This window comes from Cololabis saira, chromosome 13 (genome assembly GCF_033807715.1).
Source record: "Cololabis saira isolate AMF1-May2022 chromosome 13, fColSai1.1, whole genome shotgun sequence".
NCBI lineage: Eukaryota > Metazoa > Chordata > Actinopteri > Beloniformes > Belonidae > Cololabis > Cololabis saira.
Window position 1 is genome coordinate 37,920,630 of NC_084599.1, and position 24,647 is coordinate 37,945,276.

Genomic DNA, 24,647 nt, shown 5'->3' on the forward strand with positions numbered 1-24,647 from the left:
GAGTGACGTCATCCGCCAGCACAGCTCAGCTGTCGCAGGTTGATGAGGTCACGCAAACATGGCGGAGAGAGAAGCCCTGAAGAGGCAGATTGAACTTTTACAAAGTAAGTTTTTACTATAAATATGCTAAGTAGCGGATCTGGCTGCAGCAAACCGGGGACGAATCCTTCAACCCTGCGAGCTTTAATAACACAGCTGCTCGTAGCTTTTGTCGTCTTGACAGTTCGAGCTTTAAACCTTTAAATTCACGTCCAAACAGACCAAATAAGACACTCCGAAGAAACGTTAAATTCGAGCTTTAACTGTTAAATTGAGGCTTTAACCGTTAAATTCGAGCTTTAACTGTCACATTCTCGTCCAAACAGACCAAATAAACGTGTTTGTCAGTTAATAAATGTGGTTGAATTTAAGTGTCTGTCAGCCTCAAGCTTTGTGTTAAAACACTAAAAACTAAAACATAGTTGGCACTTTGGGCAAGTTTTTACTGAAGAGCACAACCCGCTAATTTGAAGTACCTACATTTCTATTATAGAATAAGAATAAGCCAAGTATGAACATGACAGACAGGGAATTTGTTTTCGTTTTTTTAGCTCCCTGAACCCAGATTTAAATAAACAAATAAAATATAATAATAAATAAAATAAAACAAACAGTAATAGACAAATGGCTCTTATTAACATACATACAATGTAAAAGTGAAAGGTGTAGCAGTATGAGGTAGTCATGGTTATTGAAAGGTGCGTTGTTACAGCATATGATGATGATTATTATTATTATTATTATTATTATTATAATAATACATTTTATTTCTAAGGCGCCTTTCTAGGCACTCAAGGTCGCCGTACACAACATGTTAAAATAAAGCCCGCAGAATACATTTAAAAACAAACATCAAAAGCATTTAAAAAAAAACAGCAGAGATAAGAACATTAAAAGAGATGAATTGTTAAATGAGGTAGGCAGTCTTGAACAGATGAGTTTTGTGTTGTGATTTGAAATTAGGGAATGAGTCAATGTTCCTGAGTTGGGGTGGTAGTGAGTTCCAGAGACGAGGAGCAGAGCGGCTGAATGCTCTGCTCCCCATGGTGGTGAGACGGGCGGAGGGGACAGACAGCTGTATGGAGGAAGAGGATCTTAGAGCTCGGGAGGGAGTGTGGACGTGGAGGAGATCACACAGATATGGGGGGTAGGGCTGTTCGATTAATCGATTTTAAATCGTAATCGCGATTATGTAATTAGAACGATGTTAAAACGTGAAAATCGTATAATCGATTTTTCACTTTTTTTTTTTTTTTTACCTTGTCTGCACACATATTAATGATTGATACCATATAAATGATTGATGGAAATACCTCTCAATACCTGCGACAAGTGCCCCATCGGAGAGGCTCTTTAGGAGGGGGCGTTGGAACATGCCACCGGGCATCCCTCAAGCCAGATGCGGTAGACCGGCTCGTGTTCCTTGCAAAAAACTTGCAAATGTGAATAGCAAATGTAATGACTGACATTACACACCTCTACCTCCTTCATGGGTTGCATTATTATTTAGCATGCAAAGACCCAGTTTAGTTTAATTAGAAAATGTCTTGTTTTATTTAATTGGAAATATAACTTACTGTATGTTTGCAAGTGCTGATTTGCTGATTTTTTTTTCAGAGATAAAACTTTATATTTTATTATATTTTTTAAAACTTTTTTTCAACTTATTTTACAGAGTTTTGCACTTTATTCATTCATTTTTGGTTTAATAAGAGCAAAGTTTGCACTTAAAGCCCAATGGGGCAAATGTTCAATAAAAAAACAGCATATTTGAAATAATTTATTTGCCTTTTGTCAATTCACAAAATAATCGTAATCGTAATCGAAAATCGTATTTTGAGAGAAAAAAATCGAGATTTTATTTTTGGGCAAAATCGAACAGCCCTAATGGGGGGGCGAGGTTGTGGATGGCCTTGAATGCAAACAGGAGGACCTTGAACTGGATGCGGAACTGAACCGGGAGCCAGTGGAGCTGTTGGAGGACAGGAGTGATGTGATGGATGGAGGGGGTCCGAGTTATGATGCGGGCAGCTGAATTCTGGACCAGTTGGAGTTTATGGAGGGATTTGTGAGGGAGGCCGAAGAAGAGAGTATTATTATTATTATTATTATTATTATTATTATTGCACAGTGATTGATTACTTTGAGACTATGAGTGTTGAAAGTTCACCAAAACACGTCCCAATGGCTGCAGCTCAGTATCAATTATAAAATGCACACCAAGTTTATGGATTTATCGGGGATCTGATGTATATTTGTGTCATATAGTGTTATAACCTCCTAGGCCATGACAAAACTTAAAATTATTTATTGCAACAAAGTCATAACTACAGAGATGGAGTGTGTTTGTCTGAAAAATCAGAATCAGGTTTATTGGCCAAGACAGGGAATTTGATTCTGGTTATTTCGCTCACCGTACAGTAAATAGACAAATGACAGCTCTTATTAACATGTATACAATTTAAAAAAAAAAAAAAAAAAAAAAAAAAAAAAAAAAGTGAAAGGTGCAGCAGTATGAGGTAGTTAATGGATTTATCCGGGATCTGATATATATTTTTGTCATATAGTGTCATAACCCGGCTCCTAGGCCATGACAAAAATGAAAATTTAACACCATAACACCTATTCTAGTACTGTTCCAGTTCAGAGGCCATGAACGCTCCTCCTTCTGGATCGATTACTGTATGTTGCGCAACATCTATGTTAAATGTGTTGGATTTTATTATGTAAAGCACTTAAAAAGTTTGATTTGATTTGAACATCATAGGGCTGGGCGATATATCGAGATTTTAATATATATCGATATATTTTCAAACGCGATATGGTACGAGAAAATATTGTTTATATCGATTTAAAAAAAAAAAAAAAAAAAAAAAAAAAATTATGATTTTGATATAGCTTATTTTGTAACAAATTGACTTGAATGTTTTATTTGAGATTTGCACAAATGTTTTGTTATTTGCACAACTATCAACCTCAGTTGAAAAGTCTGCCTGTTATTGTACAGTGTATTTTAATTTAATTGTTATGCAGGAAAGGGATAATTGTTTTATTTTATTCAAGAAGCATTTTTATTCTATATATGCAGGCAGTTTATTTTTATTTCATTTGTTTTATACATTTTGATATTGTGCAGACCTCTGTTAATAAAGGAACCTGTGTGACATTTGGCACGAGGCTTTGTATTAAAACTGACTGTTTTTTTAAGGGTTTGCCTCAGAAAAAATGAAGCTAACAGAGATGCTATGCTATAATGCTTTGGGGGAAACCCCAATTATGGCACAGAAAAGATATTGAGATATATATCGAGTATCGCCATTCAGCTAGAAAATATCGAGATATGACTTTTGGTCCATATCGCCCAGCCCTAGAACATCATATAATACATATGTAAATGTATGTGAAAATGGGAGAGAGATGAGTGCATCTTCATCGCCGCTGGTGCTTAAATGAGTCAAAACTGCTTAGATTCACATTGTTTTGGTCCCTAATGAAAATGTAGCCCATCATCTGATAAAAGACCTATGGTTTTTTCAACTCTGGATTTCTGATTTAAAAAAAAAAAAGCAATTATTCTATGACATTTTTAATTAAATGTGTTTAATAAAACAAGGACATTGTGACATGATTGACGACAAGCCCCGGGGTGGAAATGTTTTTTTCTCTGCCACAAACTTCTGTTCGTTTAGATGAAACCAAAACTATTTACAAGACCGACCACCATTGAGCAAAGTCAGAAATATGGTTGTTATCACTTTTCTGTCTGCGAGTTCTGCTTCAGTAATTCACGCTCTTTCTTACATTTTCAGATCTCATTAACACACATAAGAGCATCCATGGAGACGCGCCGTCTACCGGAGCAGCACCGACGCAGCCGGAGACTTCAGCGGCCGTCAGAGGTCTCGGCACGTCCGGCACCCACCAATACGGCCCCCAGGGGGGGCCGTACGCCCCCCAGACCCGGGGAAACTGGAGGAAGACGTACTCTCTGAGAAACAAGAGCCAGCAGGCCTCGTCTTTCACCTCGGTGTTGGTCCATAAGGCTGCTTCTCAAAGTCGGAGCGACGGCATCTCACTGCCCAGCCAGAGCAGAGGAACCCAGGCGGACGGGAACAGAACCAGCACCCTCTCCTCCGGGGCTCGTGCTCAGCCTGAGGTCACGGGGATAAGGGGAGCAGAAGAACAGTTAACCTCAGACACTCTCAGAAAACCAGAGCTAACCGGGACTCAGCAGGAAGATGGAAAACGAAGTTCTGGCACGGCGGGCGCTTGTTTGCCGCCTGAAGTTCCGCGTAGACGGGCTCAAGAATCTCAGCAAGGAGCTGCGAGTAGACAAGCCGCTCTGCCGGAGAGAGGTTCCTCAGAGGTCCCCCCTTCAGTTCACGCCAGCAGCTCGGCTCCTTCTCAGAGTAGCCGTCAACAGCAAAGCAAGCCTCCCCTGACCGGTAGAACCAGAACCAGCACCAGCCAGACCGTTGCTGATCCATCAGCGTTTCCCAGCATCAGCAGCACACCAGCACTCCCCGACCCGCCCGGTGCAGCTAAACATCTCTCCTCAAGCGTCTCGTCCCACAGCCAGAGGTATCAAGTAACGAAGTACAAATACTTTGTTACCTTACTTAAGTATACATTTTGGTTATACTTCACTGGAGTAATTATTTTTCAGACGACTTTTTACTTTTACTCCTTACATTTTCACGCAATTATCTGTACTTTTTACTCCTTACATTTTAAAAACAACCTTGTTACTCTATTTCATTTGGGCCTTTAAAAAAAACTATCCAGTTAAATTGCTCCATCCGGATAGAGTGAATTTGGTTGTGGTTGTTTCAGATGTTCTTGTCCAGTTTTGTTCTTACATCCGTTCCCTCAGATTCCTGCAACTAAACTTGGATGTACATTCCAATAAAGGTTAGGATAAATGATAACATGCCTCTGAAGTTTGACTTTTTGCACCATTACAATACTTATAGGCAACTAGTCATCATATCTCCTGCTCTCTGAAACACATGTTAATGCTCAATAGTACACATATATGCTTCTTTAATATATTTGCATTCATTTTCAATGGCTTTTGTCCTTAATGGCTTTTTCCCCCCTTACATTACTTTTACTTTTATACTTTAAGTAGTTTTGAAACCAGTACTTTTATACTTGAGTAAAAAACTTGAGTTGATACTTAAACTTCTACAGGAGTATTTTTCAACTCTAGCATCTATACTTCTTCCTGAGTAATGAATGTGAATACTTTTGATACCTCTGCCCACAGCAGATTCACTGCCCCGGGGTTGAGGAAGTCCAAGTTCACCTGGATCAAGAGTCAGAACCAGGGACGAGTGGAGCCTGAACAAGTCGGCTCAGCGCCTCCACCGCCGGACAGGGCGAAGGCTGCTGCTGCATCGGTCTCCAAAGCGGTAGTCGCCCCAGGAAACCCGTCTTCAGCGGTGCTCCCTAAGAAAACGCCCCTGAAGAAGTTCCCTCGGAAGTGCAGCCCGGTCAGCGTCGCCCCCAAGACCTCCAAGTACAAGTGGGTCAGCTCTGCCGGAGCCGGGGCCCGGACGTCTCGCAGGCCTTCGTCTCCCAAAGCCTGGGCTCTTCCTCAGAGGAGCTCGGAGCGAGGAGACTCCACCCGGAAACCCAAGCCGGCCTCCGCTCCCTCGGCCAGGCTCAGGAAGGGAGGCCCGGGTTCTGCCCCCGGCTCCTCGCTCTGCAGCCGGTACCGCTGGAAGGCTGCAGGACAGAGCACGGCGGCGGCGGCTGGAGCCGCGGCCTCAACTCCCCGGAGATCTGCCTTCCACTGGGCCGCCGAGCGGAGCAGCAAGGGAACGTCACCCTCCTCCTCCTCGCCCGGAGGCTTCAAGCTCCGCAGCAGGATGAAGATCATCAGGAGGACGGCGAGCAGGTAGGAACCCGTCCTGGTCCAAGGTAAAGCTGCTTTCCTCAATGAAAATTAGGACTAAATATCATCATCAACTAACTTTCATCACCTGAGGAAAACGAGACGCAATGAAAATACTGGTCATGTGACAATAATGATAATTAAATATATAATGCAATATTGTAGAGGAATAAAAACGAGACTAAAATGTAGATTACAAAATAAAAACCTTTTGACCAAAACAACACGAAATGTTCTACCAAAGATCCTTAATTTCCATGTTTTAAGTAGTTTTCTCTTTTTTTTTTTCTTTCCCCCACCATTGATGTTTTATTCTGTGCAACATTAGCATCATCAACAACAACAAACGACAGTTAAAAAAAAGTTAGAAAAATAAATAAATAAAAGAAATACATAAAAAGAAAAAAAATTAATAAATACATAAAAGAAACAAAACCTTGGTGAGACAGACTTCTACGGAGCCCCTCTGGTGACATTTGAAAAAAACAAAATAAAATAACGAGTTATTAATGCGTGGCCACGCATTAATAACTCGTGGCCACAAGTTATTAATGCGTGGCCAAGATTTATTAATGCGTGGCCACGCATTATTTTATTTTTTTCAAATGTCACCAGAGGGGCTCCGTAGACTTCATAATATCTCGCATAAAATGAGAATTATATTTGTGACAGCTTAATGATTGAAAATCTCAGAATGGATATCCATCATTGATATACATTTCTTATTTGTAATTAACTTAAGAGACTTGAGATAATGATCAACTTCAATCAAAAAAAAAACTTGAATAATGGAGAAGAGTTTTGAAATTTACATTTATGGATGTGAAATTTTCCTAATGAAATACTTATTTTCTTTAAATTCAAAATAAGTAATAACGTTCTTCCCTTAAATGTTGATTTTATGTGTTGTTTTACATATTATATAGCTCTCAAGTTCTTTCCAAAATGTGCTGCTATATAGTATGGTAATTTCCTCTGGTTTAGTTCTGCTGGGTGACGTTAGTCCTCAATCCCAGTCGCTGCAGCGGGGAATCAGATCCAGAAGATGCAGCTGCAGAGTTAGAGGCTGATGCCGTTAACGCAGAGCTCTAGGTTCACGTACATTAAAAACAAATTTATATAGAGAAACACAGGGATCTGCTCTGGGGCTGGAGAAGAAGAAGAAGAAGAAGAAGAAGATCCATCTTTGGATACACTTTCCTACATAGACGTGGAAAAGAAAACCCAATGTGTCGTGGAAAAAGAAAAAGACGGGGAGAAAAGCAGAAAAATAAATATGTTGTAAACTCAAATTAGAGTCTTCTGTATCTGGAATGAATGTATTCTTGATTCTATAAGGTAACAATAATATAATAATAAAATAACCTTGTTTGAATTGTAAAATAGGTTTGGCTAAATACAATCTGACTAAAACTAGACTAAAATGGTCCTGGACAATTCTAAAATAAGACTAAAATGCTCAGACTTTTATTCGACTGAAACTTGATACGACTAAAAGAAGAATGAACGTGATTAAAACTGATAAAAACTAAAATGATAGCTTGACCCAAAGACTAGACAGAAACAACACTAGTCTGAGGTTCTTCTGCCGTCTCTGAGTGTTTCACCGGTCCTCTGATCTGGGTTTGTCCAGAAGATGGCAGCAGAGTGTTTCAGTGATCAGGTTCCCGGTCGGTCTGGGCCTGGATCTGTTCCATCCCTCTCTCTCTGAGATCTTCACCTCTAACGTCGTGTCCTGTTCTCGTCCTCACAGCGGGGGAGGGGCAGAGAAGGGGTCCGGCCCGCCGGCCGTCAGGTTCTCCCCACGGAGCCGAACCCACGCCGTGACCAGGAGCCACGCCGGGGTTAGGAGGACGCCCCCCAAAGAACTGGTGTCGTTCGGGAAACACAAGCTGAGGCGGCTGTCCCCCGCGCTGTCCAGAACCAGTAAGAACCAGCAGAACCAAAGTCCACTCGTTTGTTTGTTTGTTGCGTGTCTGAGTCGTGTGCTTGCTGTGTGGAGTTCAACATGATCTCTGTGTTGGAGAATTTCTGATTTCTTTTTCGACCAATCATATTTCTGCAATCCTCGGATGGATGCAGGTAAAGTAGAGGTAAAGTAAAGAATAACCCGAATTTGCACGGCCATGTAAACACCAATAACCCCTTTGAATAACCCGAATTTGCTCCCCTGGGTTACTCCTTTTAAAACCCGAATATTCGGTCATATAAACGCCTAACGGAATATCCCCATCAAACGGAACATGAATTAGTTTTCTGCGCATGCTCTTTTCGCAAGGAATCCTGGTCTTTTGAGTCCAGGAAGTTCTTATAAACACGGAGAAACACAAGACCAGGAGGAGAATAATCACTTCATAAATGTAATGAAGGATATGAACATTTCTGCATTTGTAGACGGTAGAAAGTACCGGGATAGTGAGATTTACAAGAAGGTGAGCGAAAAGTTGCGCGAAGGAGCATTTTTTTTTAATTTGGATACAGGAAGAAGAAGTGGAAATGACGGTAATTGCGTCATCACGTTCTCCGCGCGTCGCTGGTTTGATCGGGATATCCCGAATGATTAATTAACATGTATACAGGGATAACCCTGTTTGCTCACGCATGTAAACGAAATATTCCGAATGTTTCAGTAACCGGAATATTAGCAATAACCTGAATTTTGACTGCATGTAAACGTAGTCAATATTGCATTTAAATAAGGAGTTCCTCTTGGAATGGGACTCTGGCTCCAGTAAAGGCTGTGAGATTCCTGCCAGTAACAATCCAAGCTCTGGCAGCACGCTGAAAGGAATTAACATTCAGATGGATTCAAATTATCAACAGGAATGATGTCCTGCAGTCATCAGGGGCTAAAACAGCTTAGTTTGTCCCTCCATCCTCCAGTCTGTTCATCCCAGCGAGCTCTCACTTCCTTTGATTCTTACTCTGATTACTCCTTCATGGGGGGATCAGTGAGAATGTTGTTCGTCTAGAAGGATATAGATGTGACTTTGAGGACGTTTTCCAAGTGGAGCCTCGTGAGCAGTGTTGTTACTTTGACTTGGAGCCTTGTGTTCAGGGACGGCAGCGTGGCTTTCATGGTCCGGTTTGGTCTTTACCCTCAAACGTTAGCTGAGGCTGCTGTGGGATCGACAACATTCTGCAGCGCTTCTGTGCTGCTTCTGCTTCATGATGATTCTCACAATATCAGCTCTTCATTCAGTAAAAATCACTCTTTTGAAGTACCGTATTTTGCAGACCATCAGGCGCAAAATCAATGAACGGGTCTATTTTCATACATACAAGGAGCACCAGGTTTTAAGTTGCATGATAAAACATGTATAAAGCTAAACAAAACAGTCTGGGAAATGGAACTTTATTCAACTCGTTCACAATAACTCAGAATATCGTTCAGTTGTAACCAAAACAGAAAAATTACACATTTTAAATCATTTGTCTTCCACGAATCCACCAATAAAAAGTGGAGGTAATCGTCGTACTACATCCTGTTCTCTGATTGGTTCATCGTTGCCAGCGATAGTGGACACCTGAAGTTAGTGTGAGGTTGGAACAACGTTGTATTCCAACATTTGATTATAATTGATTATGATGTAGATTTTGAGAATTGGGTTTAAGCTAAAAACCTAACGTTGACGTCTAATTACAGTAAGGTAAGGTTGAGTATATGTTGGATGATTGTTGCTTGCAGTGCTACATAATTAGTTATCTAACGTTGTCTGATTTTGCAACCTGTATCCAACCAAGGACTGACTTTAATGTGTTCCACATAAAACTGGTTTGAGGTCAGTTAACACAACAAAATTCATACATAACTGCTGCTTTTTGAGAAAATGTAAGGATTTTAAGTGCCTAATAGTGTGGAAAATATGGCAGTTTGGTGAAACTTTAAAAAAATGTAATCATGACTCATAGGTTGATTTAAAGTGATTGACATTTACAATCAAAACGTTTGTTGTTTTTATGTAAAAAGGATCTTTTTTCTGTCTTTTGGCGTAAATAACAGTCATAGACTTGATTGTGCAGACGTCTCTCCTCACCTCCTACCTTTTATAAAATGCAGCTCTGCACCTTCAAACACTCCAGGCTGCACACGCAGCCCTCTTCACCTGTGAATGCACGTGGTGACGAGCAGCTGATCTGGCGCCGCCGTAAGTGGAGGATTACTAGAAATCAGAGGCAGCTTGTTCGAGCCAAAATGATGCTTTATTCATTGAAAATTGGTTAAAATGAAGCAACCCTGATAGGTGGAGACTGACTACATGTGAGATGAGGTGATGGCAGAGCTGGTGGAGGTGGAGCTGTCGTCATGGGTATTGAATAATGCTGCAAGTTGGAAAGCAAAGATGTGATGAGGTTTTTATGTCCGTCCAGTTGCATGCCAGCAGTGGACTCGGGTTTGAGTTTGTCCTTCTGACCGTTGGTTTCTGTTTTCCCGCGTTGCGTGGACTAGGGATGAGCGGTATGGGCTAAAAAATGTATCACAATAGTTTCTGGCATTTATCCCGATAACGATAAAAGAAATACCAATTCAACTCCACCTTTAACTATAAATCTATCGCCACATTCAGTCTTTGGAGCCCCCAAAACACTGCTCTAAAAGATACTAAATGCTACTAAACTACACCAATTAAATTGAATTGATAAAAAGATCCGCCTTCTGCCATGTTTGTTACACAAAAACGTATCAGCGGGAATCTTTCTTTCTTTCTTTCTTTCTTTCTTTCTTTCTTTCTTTCTTTCTTTCTTTCTTTCTTTCTTTCTTTCTTTCTTTCTGATATCTTTCCTTCCTTCCTTCACGTACTTTGTGCGTCGATTTTAACGCAGAACCATAAATCAGCTTTACATAAAAACGTCATCAACGGGAATTTATCGTTTTTACCGTGAGATACAAATTCTTACCGTGGGGAATTTTTTTGACGGTTTATCGTGAACGGTAAAATATCACCCATTCCTAGCGTGGACTTGATTCTTGATCTCAAAGCTGAGCTGCAGCTCAAAGTGGCATTGATTTCTCCGCTGCAACTCTGTCAGCAGCTGCAGCTGCAGCTCCGTCCACTAGAGGGCAGCAGACCTCGGCCGTGTCCTCCCCGCAGGCTTTGTGTTGTCTGCTGCCCCAGGAGAGGAATGTTGGTGGAGAAGAGGAGAAGGAGGAGAGGGGGGGTTAATTGATTGCCCAATTCAGCCATGATGGCGAACAAGTGCAGATAGCGGGTAATTTGCAGAGGTGGAGGCAGGCAGCTCTGCTGCTATCAAGCCCCGGCACCGCTCTCCTCCCAGCAGATAAAAAGCAGCTAATGCATAATTATCCTTTTGCAAATTGGATTGTTTTAACGAACTGTAGAATATAGGCCTAACGTGATGGAAAGCAATCATTGTTTTTACAGCCATCCTCTCTGCCGGCACTTGCCCCTCCAACCCTCCGGTCATTCTGTGTATCCTACACGCTCAGGCCCATCTGGGTGTAATCTCCCTCCTCAGTGGAGTCAGACGACATTAGAGGAGCCATCACTATTAACATCAGGCTTTATTCCTCCCCGCGGTCCGGCGTCTGTCCGTCCACTTCTTCTGCTCTGACTCTCCTAGTCTGAGCTCCCCCGCGTCCTCGTCTCCTGGTCGTTAAAGTCCCGAGGAACCGGGCGGCGCCCGCCAGGAACACGTGCAGCTAGGCCTGTGTTGAAAAAATCGATTTTCCGATTTTAAATCGATTCTTATATTAATTCCAAAAAATCGATAGAGGGAATGTGCATGACGTCAAAGATGCAACTTCACATTGGGTTTCGCCCGCTGAGTGTCAGAAAGACTGAGTGTCAGAAAGACTGAGTGTCAGAAAGACTGAGTGTCAGAAAGACTGAGTGTCAGAAAGACTGAGTGGCAGCGTAAACTTTCAGTTTGAGCAACTGGAAAACATCTAAAATGGGAAAGAGCTGTTGTGCGATCGACTGTACTCATAGATTTAGCAAGAAAACTGAGTTATCGTTTTACAGACTGCCGAAAAATAAGCTTAAGAGAGACAAATGGATCACTGCAATTCACAGAAACAACTGGATTCCAGACCCCGAAACGTGGATTTGCGGTTCCCATTTTGTATCAGGTAATGTTGGATTTTTGGGTAGCTAACGTTAAATGGTCAAATCATAAAGTTCGGTGTCCTCATTACTTTAATTTCTACAACAAATCCTGCCTTGAAGTCGGACCAAGCGTCCAGACTTTTGTCTGCCTTCAAGCTTTGCTTCGTGTATTTCCCCAGTGTAGAAATTAAGTACATATAAATATCAGGAAACTGGATTCGTGGCCAAATATTAATGTCCATGGACCACTGGTTCTTGGTAACTGTACCAAATATTAATGTCCATGGACCACTGGTTCTTGGTAACTGTACCAAATATTAATGTCCATGGACCACTGGTTCTTGGGGTAACTGTACGGGTCACTGTCAAGTCCAACTGCCTTTAATTTAAGCCGATAATCGACTGTTATCCCGTCTTCTCCACTAGTTGCAGCCATTTTTGCTGATGTTTTGCCACTCAGTGCAAGTAAGGGGTTGTGGTCCAGTGGGGAAGTGACGTCAATGCAGACCCTCAATATAATACTAGTATTAATATGTTGCATAACTACACAGTCATATAATTCATGCAACAGCTCAAAAAACTGTTTTACTAACACTAACCCAAATCCATATCGGAATCGGATCGAATCAAATCTTGATAATCATTTCTGAATCTTAAGAATCGGAATGGAATCTATTCTTTCCATTTGAACGGATCCCCAGCCTGCGTGCAGCTCTAATGAAAGACGGGCCGTCGGGATCCGACGCAGGAGAGGTGGAGCAGGGGTGAGCGCCGAGGAAGATGGAGCAAGGGAAGCCGCCCGCAGCCGTCTGCGCCCCGATAAGAGCTGCTAATAAAGAGCAAATTGAATTACTAATGACGGGAAGCAGAGTCCCTATAGATGAGCCCGTTTAAAAAACAACCTCATGACCGCTCTCACGTCCACGATAATACACTCTCAAACGGTGTTGGTTAATGTCCTCATCGACGACTCGCTGGAGCCGTGCTGCCCACGTCGGGGGGGCGGGGATCTCCGGGGCGCTCGCTTATCTGGGGCTTAATTTAAAGAGGGCATAAACCTAAGTAAGCAGTTAGGACTGTAATGAATCGAGAGGTGTGTGTGTGTCGGTGTCGGGGTGTGAGCCCCCCCGACACATCCATGTAGTCTGTTTAAGCTAATAAAGCAGATGGATGTGAGGACTGGGCCGAGCGCGGAGGGAGGGGTGCTGAGGCGAGCTGTTCGGGCCCTCAAGAGCGTGTTGGGTCTCCGGCGTCTTCACCGGTCCGGTAAAACGTTGACGTAAAATGTTCTGACGAAGGCGTCTCCGCCACAGAGAAGTCTGAGGAAGTGCAGGACAGATGAACCCTCGCCGGCGTCTGCAGCTCTTTACTGCCACGTAGTCTACTGTTCCAGTTACAAGGGAGTCTTGAAAAAAAATCGATTTTCCGATTCTAAATCGATTCTCATATTAATTCCTAAAAATCGATTCATATGTCAAAAGATCGATTTTTTTTAATTTAATTTTTAAAAAAAAATTTATTTTTTTTTTTTAATTTTTTTTTTTTTTCCATCATTCCATTACAACTTTTGGTATTTTTTTGTTTATGCTCAAAAAAGCAATACTTTGTTGGACAAAAGAATAACTGGTGCCATGTTTTTGCCTTTAAATATGTTTAAAGGTATGAAAACATTAAAGTTTTCAGTTATAATTGCATAAATTGTCTATATTTAATTACTTTATATACTGTATTGGGGTTACATTGCATAAAATGCTAAAAACCAAATTCTCAAAAGTTAAAAATCGAAATAGACCGAAAAGGGAAAAAATAAAAACGGAATGCGGGAAAAAATAATACTAATTTCATCCGTCTCTGTTTGCTGCCCTGGATCTGTTTGGTAATTCTGACCCACATGATGTTTCTGAAAGCAGTTCTATCAGCATTCTGGGAGCTGATTGGTCCTTACAGCATCATTAGCTGCCAATACTTGCTGTTGAATCTCAATATAATACTAGTATCAATATGTTGCATAACTACACAGTCATATAATTCATGCAACTCAACCCAAATCAATATCGGAATCGAATTGAATCTTGATAATATCATACAAGTATTCATATGTTGCATAATTACAGTCATGTAATTCAGGTAGAAGCTCAAAAAAGAGTTTTAATAACACTAACACAAATCAATATCGGAATCGAATCAAATCTTGATAATCGATTCTGAATCTTAAGAATCGGAATCGAATCGATTCTTGACATTTGAATCAATCCCCAGCGCTACAAGGGAGGGATGTTGGGAAATACTGCTGCCGGGTATAAAGCTCCATCTCTGGATCACATGAGTACTTTTAAAGCTCATATTACTATAACTTTACCTTTTATGACTTCTTTGTGTTTTTGCTGATTGGAATCATTTTGGAGACGTGGATAAAACAGCAAGAAGAGCACAACCTTCAGCACGTCCGCCTCGCGGCTCTGATCTAAGAACCTCCAGCATCACCTTCCTTCAGCTGGTAGTTCTGGTGCGTCACGGTTCACTCAGACATCAGCAGAATCACACACGGCTCCAACAGGTTCCAGTAACGTCAGAAACAAAGAGACATGAAACCTGTCCAAGCCAAACCATTGTTGGCATCACGCTAATACACGACAGCACTGTCCGTGGTGCTCGGCTCGCACCAACGCCGCAGCAGCACATCCAGGGGTTTTAAAACGTGACATGTTAATGTCTCATTTGCGACGGAACAAATGAGACAGAATTATCTGATTGTGCTTCGTTGGTGTGAAAAGCAGCCGTTGAAATAAATGAACACAGTCTCATTCAGAAGGTTCAAGGGGAAATTGATGACCGCTGCACCTCCAGATCTTTGCTCAGAAATCTGACTTTCCAAGGATTTTAGGCCCAGTTTGTTTTTAATTTCTGTGTAAATTAGAGTTTTGGGACCTCGAAATGTCGTCAAAGTTCAGACTGAGTTACAGAAGAACAACTGGAACTGAACTGGTGTTTTTTTCCAGCCTCAGATGTGAGTGAGCGGCTCAGTTCAGGTTCGGTCTGAGATCCTGCTTCAGAATCTTCTGAGGTCTTTCTCTCCTGTAAATGTCGGGAGGAACTTCATCTCTTCAGTGTGTTTACTAGAGGTGATCAGAATCAGCTTTGGTCTCCACCCAGCCCTCTGGCTGCATGGAATATCCTGACAGACTGGGTCAACGAGGTGACGGGGTGATGCTGGAACCTGCAGAGTCCTGGGTCCTGACCTGGACTCCGATTGCTCGTCTGTGTGTTTGATTAAAAACAGAACGGCAGCGATTGCTTTACTCTTTCCTTTTTTTTTTTTTTTTCTTTCTTTTGCTGGATGTTGTCTTCCATGTTTTTTTCCAGCCTCTGCACGCCGTCCGCTGTCACATCACCGCGGTAACTGCAGGTATTAATTGACTCCAGTTAAATTGGAAACATTGGCGTATGTTTGAAGATAAGATAAGATAAGATAGTCCTTTATTCATCCCTAGAGGGGAAATTTGGGTTTTACAGCAGCTCAAAGTCGGACAACATGAACTCGGACTAAATAAACGATAAGGATAAATTATAAGTATGATAAATAAAGAAATTCAATAAAAAAGAAACTGAAACTGAACAAGTGTACTGTAGAGTGAATAAATGTACTATAAACATAGTAAGTACAGTAGGTTTAAGGACGTTTGTCTGATTTCTGCGGAGCGTGCTGCGTTTGGAGCAAACATGAACGTTTCCCAGCAGCAAACATGGAAGCTCTGAAACTGACAGGAACTCAGGTCACTGAACTCATGTTTGTTGTCCACCACAAGCAGGCCATCCCTTTTCTTTTGTGGTGTAAGGATTCCTCTGGCATCAAGGAGGGAAACGCCACCTCCATACGGGTGGTTCTCCGTCAGAGGAGGGCGGAGCGCCCTCTCCAGGTTGGGAGGAGGTGTTACAGAACCCTGAGGTTTCTGTTCAGGAACGAGGAAAGAGAGGACCAGGAGATCAACAGGTGCAGCATCTGCAGGAACGTTGACTCTGTCCTGACTGCTATATTAATAATAATAATGATGATAAATGATGTAATAATAGTCAAGAAACACACTGAAATCAGTCCTCTGCTTTTAACCATCACTAGTTACACGAGGAGCAGTGGGCCACCATTTCTATTCAATTCAATTTATTTGTATAGCGTCAAATCATAACAAAGGTCACCTCATGACGCTTCACAACACAAAAAACAGAGATAAAAGTGATCAAATATAACGCATCATAAAATAAAACATCAGCATCGGAGAAACAGAAGAACATCCAGAAAACACAGTAACATCAGGCTAGGATTAGCAGAGGATTTTTCATAGAGGAAGGTTTTAAGCCTCCTCTTAAAGGCAGAGAGTGTTTCTGCCTCCCGGACCAAGACTGGGAGATTATTCCAGAGGTTAGGGGCCTGAAATTTGAAGGCTCTGCCTCCAATTCTGCTTTTGGAGACTGTAGGAATCACAAGTAATCTAGCAGGATAGTAGGGAACTACGAGTTCTTGGAGGTAGGATGGAGCCTGACCATTCAGGACTTTAAACTCTATTCTGGCTTTTACAGGGGAGTAAGGAGGCTAATATTGGGGCGATACGGTCTCTTTTCCCAGTTCTTGTTAGCACACGAGGGCGGCATTCTGAACCAGCTGGAGAGACTTTACCATCTTGCTGCCTGATAACAAGGAGTTATAGTAATCTAACCTTTCTCCGGCGCCTGGGGGGCAGTCAGGGTTAGGGGCCCCGCTCAGTGGTTCAACTGTTTGTTTTTGTTTTTTTTTTACCTTGTCTGCACACATATTAATGATTGATACCATGCAGGTAAAAACCAAAGGCATATATATGTGCATTATTGCTATATTTAATATATATACATATGCATACACATACATACATAAATATATACATACAAACCCAGTAATTATTTTTTTTGGGGGGGGGGGGGGGGGGCACACGGAGACACACGTCAATCACTGGAAATCTGCCGGAAAAGCTGACCAAAACACAAGCAGCAATCAACCCGCGTGCGTGCGTGCGTGCGTGCGTGCGTGCGTGCGTGCGTGCGTGCGTGCGTGCGTGCGTGCGTGCGTGCGTGCGTGCGTGCGTGCGTGCGTGCGTGCTTGCGTGCGTGCAAAGCTCCGCCTGAAGTGTATCTATAGTGGGGGAGGGGGTGGTGCAACCCCGCCACCGCGAGACCAGGGGCCGACCAGGAAGAACCCGGAACCCAGGCCACCAGCAACCCCACAGAGGGGAGAGGTAGGAGGGAGGCAACCCACCGCCGGGCGGGGGGGGGCCCACGACACGGAAAGAAGCCGCCAGGGATCCCGCGGCGGCGGACCGCGACCCAGGCAATCCCCAGGCACCCGGTCTGGGCCGGACATGTGGCCAGGAGGCCCTCACCCTCCAGGCCAACGACCCCCACCCGGCGAGGGGCCAGCCTGCCCGGAGAGACAGAGCCGCCCCGGCCGCCGACGCGGGCAGGTGCACCCGCCCCCACGAAAGTGGCCCCCCAAGACCAGAGGGGCGGCCGTGGTTCAACTCTGTTACCGACCCGGGTCTTGGACCTGCAGTGGATTTTGACCAAATCCACGGCCGGATTCTCCCTTAGAGACAGAGGGGGGGGGGGGGGTGTTTGCTGCTGTCTGCTGTGTAAAATGATTTTAGCTGATTACATGAGGATTTTTAAATGGATCTTTTAAGTTTGTGAAAGGAAAACTTATTGCAAAGTGATTTTATGCCTTTTGTGTAACGTTTTATCAGTTTTAACGCGCAGCAGTTTTATCGGATTCTCGCTGCCATTTGTCTCATCTTGGTAATTAAATCCGGAGCTTATTATCAGCCCATACAGCGATCGTTTACATGGAAGTTTGTTGAAGAATCTTGGAACTTCCTGCTGTTTCAGTGAAGGTGTCGTCCCGAACACGCTGCCATTTCTGCTCCCAAAGCTCATGAAGCCAGACATTACTCAAGCCATGCGGCCTGTGCATTATTTTAAGGCTCCGCCGCATGTGCAGCTGGCCGCTCGCTCCTTTTTTGACTTCGCTTTGGCGCAACCAGCATTTGTTTATTTTTGCTTGTTTATTTGCATCATTCTCTGGTTCGCACTTCCTCCAGTTTCCTCCACTTTGACTTCGTGCTGCGACCAGTTGTCCTGGAGGCTCCTCTGACTGACTCACCGCCCCCCATTTACACACACACACACACACACACACACACACACACACACACACACACACACGCACATGCACACACACGAGGACACAGATGCAGCACATTAACTTGTTGTCTGCAACAGCAACGCGGTTTGTTGCTCTACTTTTTGTGTATTTTTTATGTGTTCTCCAGAACTTATATTGACCAAAACATCATAATATTTGTGCGTGTGCGTGCATGTGTGTGTGTGTGTTTGTGTGTGTGTGCGCACGTGTGCGTGTGCGTGTGCGTGCGTGCATGTTATGCACAATCCTCCCTTCAGCTGTTTTTCTGCAGACCGTTCCTTAAATGCCATTCTTGATAGTATTATCAGTTGGTCATAACACACACACAAACACACACACACACACTTGCACCTTATAGACCTGAACCTGACAGACACACACACACAAACACACACACACATTCTGCTCATTCCTTGTCACTTTCTCAGGCTCTCTGTGTCAAACAGGTGGATCTCTGTCTTCTCCGTGTCTGTCCTGGGTGTCTGTCTCTCTTTCCCTCTCTCTCTCTCTCTCACTCTCTCCCTCTTCCTCTCTCTCTCCCTCTCTCTCTCTCTCTCTCCCCCACCATTTGTCAGCCTCACACATGCTTGACGAGCCTCGTGTGCCCACACACACCGTTCAAGCACACGTCCAGCATTGTGGCGCTGCCAGAAGCTGCAGCCGTCTCAGACGTACCAGGAGAGTAAGAGCCCAGATATAATTGCAGTTCAGAACGCGTACGCATCATGGCCGCCACGCGTATCCTGCGTTCATTTGACGCATCGACGTGCACGTTCTCAAAAAGACACTGATGTAGGTACGCAACCTGCAGTTCTCGCTGGCCATGAGTGGCGCTGGTCCCGGTCTGATACCAGCACAAGTGACGGCGCGGAGGTCGCTGGCGCCGTTTCCTTTGCCGAGATCGCAACCAAAGCAATGTTATAATCTCCTACATCTTCCAATGGTGTCATGTTAACTTGTTTGTTGTTCTAATCTGCTACTGCTACTACTAAATATTGAATCACTTTTCCAACTGCTGCTCTGCTTACTGCCCCCTATCGGTCACCGCCGGTACGACGCGCTCTCCTCGCGTACTGTGGTCGGGGGGGGGGGGCGTTTCCAAACACTGCTCTGATGGAAGGAGGATGTTTGGGCTGCAACGTGCACGTGTAGCCCTCCGCCTCCGTGCACTGTAACATTTGGCATTTTGATTAACCTCTCAAGACCCGGGCAGCTGTGGCTCCCAGTGATCCGACCACTGTGCAGTTACCCCCCCCTTCCTTCCCCGGACTCTCGTCAAACTGTCAACTGGCCGTAATTAACATTTTTAACCGTTGGAGCTCAACGCGGAGGCTGATTCCTGCGGCCTCCCTGCATGCACGCGCGCTTGTTGCACAAAACGAGGTTAAATTACTGTAAACGTTCCTCTGGTTGAGGGTCATGTTTCATAAGAAATGTCCTCTTCATGATCCTTCACTGGTACTTATAGAGCTTTAAGGGTGTGAGATCATGAGCTGTGTGTGTGTGTGTGTGTGTGCGTGTGTGCTTGTGCATATGTGTGTGTTTCTGTGCGTGTGTGCGTGTGCATATGTGTGTGTTTCTGTGTGTGTGTGTGTGTGCATATGTGTGTGTTTCTGTGCGTGTGCATATGTGTGTGTTTCTGTGTGTGTGCATATGTGTGTGTTTCTGTGTGTGTGTGCTTGTGCATATGTGTGTGTTTCTGTGCGTGTGTGCGTGTGCATATGTGTGTGTTTCTGTGTGTGTGTGTGTGTGCATATGTGTGTGTTTCTGTGCGTGTGTGCGTGTGGGGTCATACCTCCGGTCGAGGGCCGGGATGAACGACATGTGTTGAAATGTGGAATCGATACGGCCGTGTCCAGGAACCCGACCCCGGGAAGATGGCAGCTCCTTCCCAGTTAAGGATGTAAATGTTTTCTCGGTATCCAGAGGAGTGGTCCGTGTGGCAGACTGTCGGCGTAAATCAGAAACCCGACAGGACTCCGCCAGAGCCCGGCTAATTATTTGGGAGCACACGGCAGGCAGCACAGGTGTCGCGCTGCTAAACGGCCTCGTGCGGAGACCCGGAGCTCGTACGAGTAAACAGACGTGCACAACAACGTCCTGTTTTATTATAACTTGTTTTATTGCACATCTTGTCCTGATCGTCCCATCGTCTGCAGGGTGTCATTCATTCAGCTGAAGCAGTGATTGGCTCTTTAATATTGTATTAATTGCTAATTAAATGTTGTTCCCGGGTTCATTTCAAATGCATTTTGTCCCTTTTTATGTTTAAAAAAGCAATCACCCATATTTCCACCTGAACTTTGCAGCCGCAGCTCCTCTGAATTCATTTTTCCAAACTTTATGCCAAACAGATCAGTGCATTCCTGCAATCAAAGACTTTCTGATTGAAATTATGTTACGTCAGCCGAGCACTACATGTTTTACATGTCCTGATTTATTGGTTTTTGGGGGTTTTTTTTAGGGAGAAGATAAAGTTGGAAGCATAAAATGACAAATGTTGTGTTAATTAACTGTGTAACTTGACTGGCCGGCTGTTATCCTGGACTTTAGTCTTCAACTTTTGGTACTTTGTGCATTATAGAAGAGTGCCGAAATGGACAATAAATGCAGATTTTATTGCAGTAAATGACCAACCTAGATGAACTTTGTTTGATCCAGGAGAATGTTAAACCGCGTGATCGTGCGTGTTACTGCTGCGTACTTGCGCAGCTTTGGTCAGCTGCAGCACACGCCGGTGTCGCAGACCCGGTAACAGTAACCCTAGCCGGCCCGGCTCCTCCGCGGTTCTGCTCACTCTCACGCTGCCGCAATAATCTTTGGGGTTTGGGGAGCGCGGGCATGTTAATCATGTCCCACGTGCACGGGCTCACGTGCACACGGGCTTCACAGGACTGGAGCCCAGCTGGGCCGGTCCTGCCGTCTGCTGCATTGGGATGTTTATCTGTATCTATAGCACAATTCAACACAAGGTAATTCAAAGTGCTTTACATCAATATTAACCCTTGTACTGTGTTTGGGTCAAAATGACCTAATTCTCCTGTTCCTTCTTTCCTCCTGCTCTCTCCTTCCTTCTTCCCTTCCTCTTTTCTCCCTTCCATCTTCCTTCCTTCCTTCCTTCCTTCCTTCCTTCCTTCCTTCCTTCCTTCCTTCCTTCCTTCCTTCCTTCCTTCCTTCCTTCCTTCCTCCCTTCCTTACTCCCTTCTTTCCTTCCTTCTTTTTTCCCTTCCTTCCTTCTTTCCTCCTGCTCTCTCCCTCCTTCTTCCCTTCCTCTTTTCTCCCTTCCTTCTTTCCTTGTTTTCTTCCTTCCTTCCTTCCTTCCTTCCTTCCTTCCTTCCTTCCTTCCTTCCTTCCTTCCTTCCTTCCTTCCTTCCTTCCTTCCTTCCTTCCTTCCTTCCTTCCTTCCTTACTCCCTTCTTTCCTTCCTTCCTTACTCCCTTCTTTCCTTCCTTCTTTTCTCCCTTCCTTTCTTCTTTTTTCCCTTCCTTCCTTCTTTCCTCCTGCTCTCTCCCTCCTTCTTCCCTTCCTCTTTTCTCCCTTCCTTCTTTCCTTGTTTTCTTCTTTCCTTCCTTACTCCCTTCTTCCCTTCCTCTTTTCTCTCTTCCTTCCTTCCTTCCTTCCTTCCTTCCTTCCTTCCTTCCTTCCTTCCTTCCTTCCTTCCTTCCTTCCTTCCTTCCTTCCTTCCTTCCTTCCTTCCTTCCTTCCTTCCTTCCTTCCTTCCTTCCTTCCTTCCTTCCTTCCTTCCTTCCTTCCTTCCTTCCTTCCTTCCTTCCTTCCTTCCTTCCTTCCTTCCTTCCTTCCTTCCTTCCTTCCTTCCTTCCTTCCTTCCTTCCTTCCTTCCTTCCTTCCTTCCTTCCTTCCTTCCTTCCTTCCTTCCTTCCTTCCTTCCTTCCTTCCTTCCTTCCTTCCTTCCTTCCTTCCTTCCTTCCTTGACCCGAAGACAGCACAAGGGTTAAAAGTGGCAAGACACAATTAATCGGTAAATAACAAATAAAATGATAAGAAAAGAGGTAAAATATTAAAAAGCACAAGTTGTTAAAAATAAGGGCAACAAAGTACAGCAGGTAGGTATTTAATTTAAGAGTACACTTCAGTAAACATGTTTTACAGTTGGAGCAGACCTCAGGTCTACAGGAAGTTGGTTCCACCGGTGAGGAGCAGAATAACTGAACGCTGCATTGGGATGCTGATTGATACGTTTCTGAGTGCACGATAAGGCAGCAGTGGAAACAACAAACATCCTTCAAGGTCGTTCGTCGGTACGATTGTTGACTGGAAACTGAAACACACTCCGGGCGTCGTGAAGGCTCTGACGACCCGGACCTGCAGCATCCGTCTCCGTTGTTTGTAAACCGTCCTGTCCCTGTGGTCACGTGATGCAGTGGTTTTTTCTGACAGCCGCCTGGATTTATCACGTTTTTCTAAATGTGTCCAAAGTCCCAGGAAGCTGGTAAACCCGAGTCCTGGCCCGGATCCACGGTCCTGCATTTAAGTAAACTGATCATCTGTGTAATTCACAACTCTCGAATGTGACGCCCCGCCCCGAGCGCCCTGCTCCACCTGGCTCTGCCCGCATGCCTCGGAGCCAGGCTGCAGGTCGCGGCCCCCCAGCTGAGCAGAAACCCGACGCCTCATCATCTTCATGTTTTCTCAGCCTTTCCAACTTTCCATTTCAGTCTCCCCAGCCTGGATATCCGAACCCCTCCAGGTCTATTCTGGTCCCGGGGAGTTATTCACCCCCCCCAAGTCCTTTCCCATCTTAAGCACCTCTTGGACTCCCATGGTCACCACTTGTTCCCTTCCTTACTCTTTTCCCGTTATTGGGGGGTTTGACCCTGTTCCTTTAATCACCACCGACATCTGAACCTCCGAGCTCCATTTCCCCAAATACGTCTTCGTCTGAACTCCCTGCCTCCCAAGCCCCTCCCTGACCTCCTGGATTAAATAATTGGAAATGATATTTTAAGCGTAGATAACCAAGTTGATGACAGGTGTTGGCGACAGTCGTGATTCTGGTTAAAGTCGGCTCTGATGGAGCAGGCGTGGAGAGGAACATTAGACTCTGCTCTGGTTCGCACCAGGGCTGGGGATCGATGCAAATGTCAAGATCCGATTCATAAGATTCAGAATCCATTATCAAGATTCGATTCCGACATTGATTTGGGTTGAGTTGCATGAATTATATGACTGTGTAGTTATGCAACATATTGATACTAGTATTATATTGAGATTCAACAGCAAGTATTGGCAGCTAATGATGCTGTAAGGACCAATCACATCCCAGAATGCTGATTTAACTGCTTTCAGAAACATCGTGTGGGTCAGAATTACCAAACGGATCCAGGACAGCAAACAGAGACGGATGAAATCGCTTTTATTTTTCCCACATTCCGTTTTTATTTTTCCCATTTTCTGCCTTTTTCAGGTTTTTAATTTTTGAGAATTTGGTTTTTAGCATTTTATGCAAATGTAACCCCAAGACAGTATATAAAGTAGTGAAATATAGACAATTTATGCAATTATAACTGAAAACTTTAATGTTTTCATGCCTTTAAACATATTTTTATTTTTTACATCATTTATTTTTAATGTTTATAATTTTGTACATAGAAATTCCACATTTTTCTATTGTCTATTTGTCTATTGTTCATTTGTTTATTGTTTATTGTTACCTTTACCATAGAGAGCGAAACTACCGGAGTCAAATTCCTTGTTGGACAATGTTCGAACCTGGCCAATAAAGATGATTCTGATTCTGATGATTCTGATTCTGATTCTGATATTTAAAGGCTAAAACATGGCATTAGTTATTCTCGTGTCAAAACATCCTTTTTTGGGCATTAAACCAAAAAAAATACCAAAAGTTGTAATGTAATGATGAAAAAAACCGATCTTTAGACATACAAATCGATTTTTAGGAATTAATATGAGAATCGGTTTAGAATCGGAAAATGTATTTATTTTTTTTTCAACACAGGCCTCGTTCGCGCGGCTGCGATGGTCGTCATCATTTTCTCCGTAATGAATTCTCTCTTCACTTCTGCGAGCCTCCTGCCTTCATATCTCCCCCCGTTGGCCTCCTGTGTTTAATAATGGATGATTGTTTGTGTTTGTCACTCAGTGCTCGCTTGTTAAAGGGCTTTAAGATAACTGCTAATTCCAGCAAGGCCCTATCGATTAGCTGCGCCGGGCGCGGATTGTTTTATAGCCGGAGAGGAATGCTGCATTCCCCCTCCATCACCCCCATCCCGCGGCCCCCGGTTCCTCTTGTCAAGCGTCCCTCTCTCTCCGGTTAAATAATTAATGCTTAACCTATTTAATTAGTGAGATTTGCTTTAAACAGGAGCAGAGTAATGGAGCCCTCAGCTCGGTGCGTGGGGAGGATTGTTTGTGTCTGGAAGGGCTGCATGTATCA

At 43.8% G+C, this 24,647-nt stretch overlaps 1 protein-coding gene across 1 annotated transcript in view; it reads left to right on the forward strand.

The window, feature by feature from the left end:
• Nucleotides 1-24,647, forward strand: part of zc3h3 (zinc finger CCCH-type containing 3) — a 265,192-nt gene that overhangs the window by 164,232 nt on the left and 76,313 nt on the right. The window lies entirely within an intron of this gene.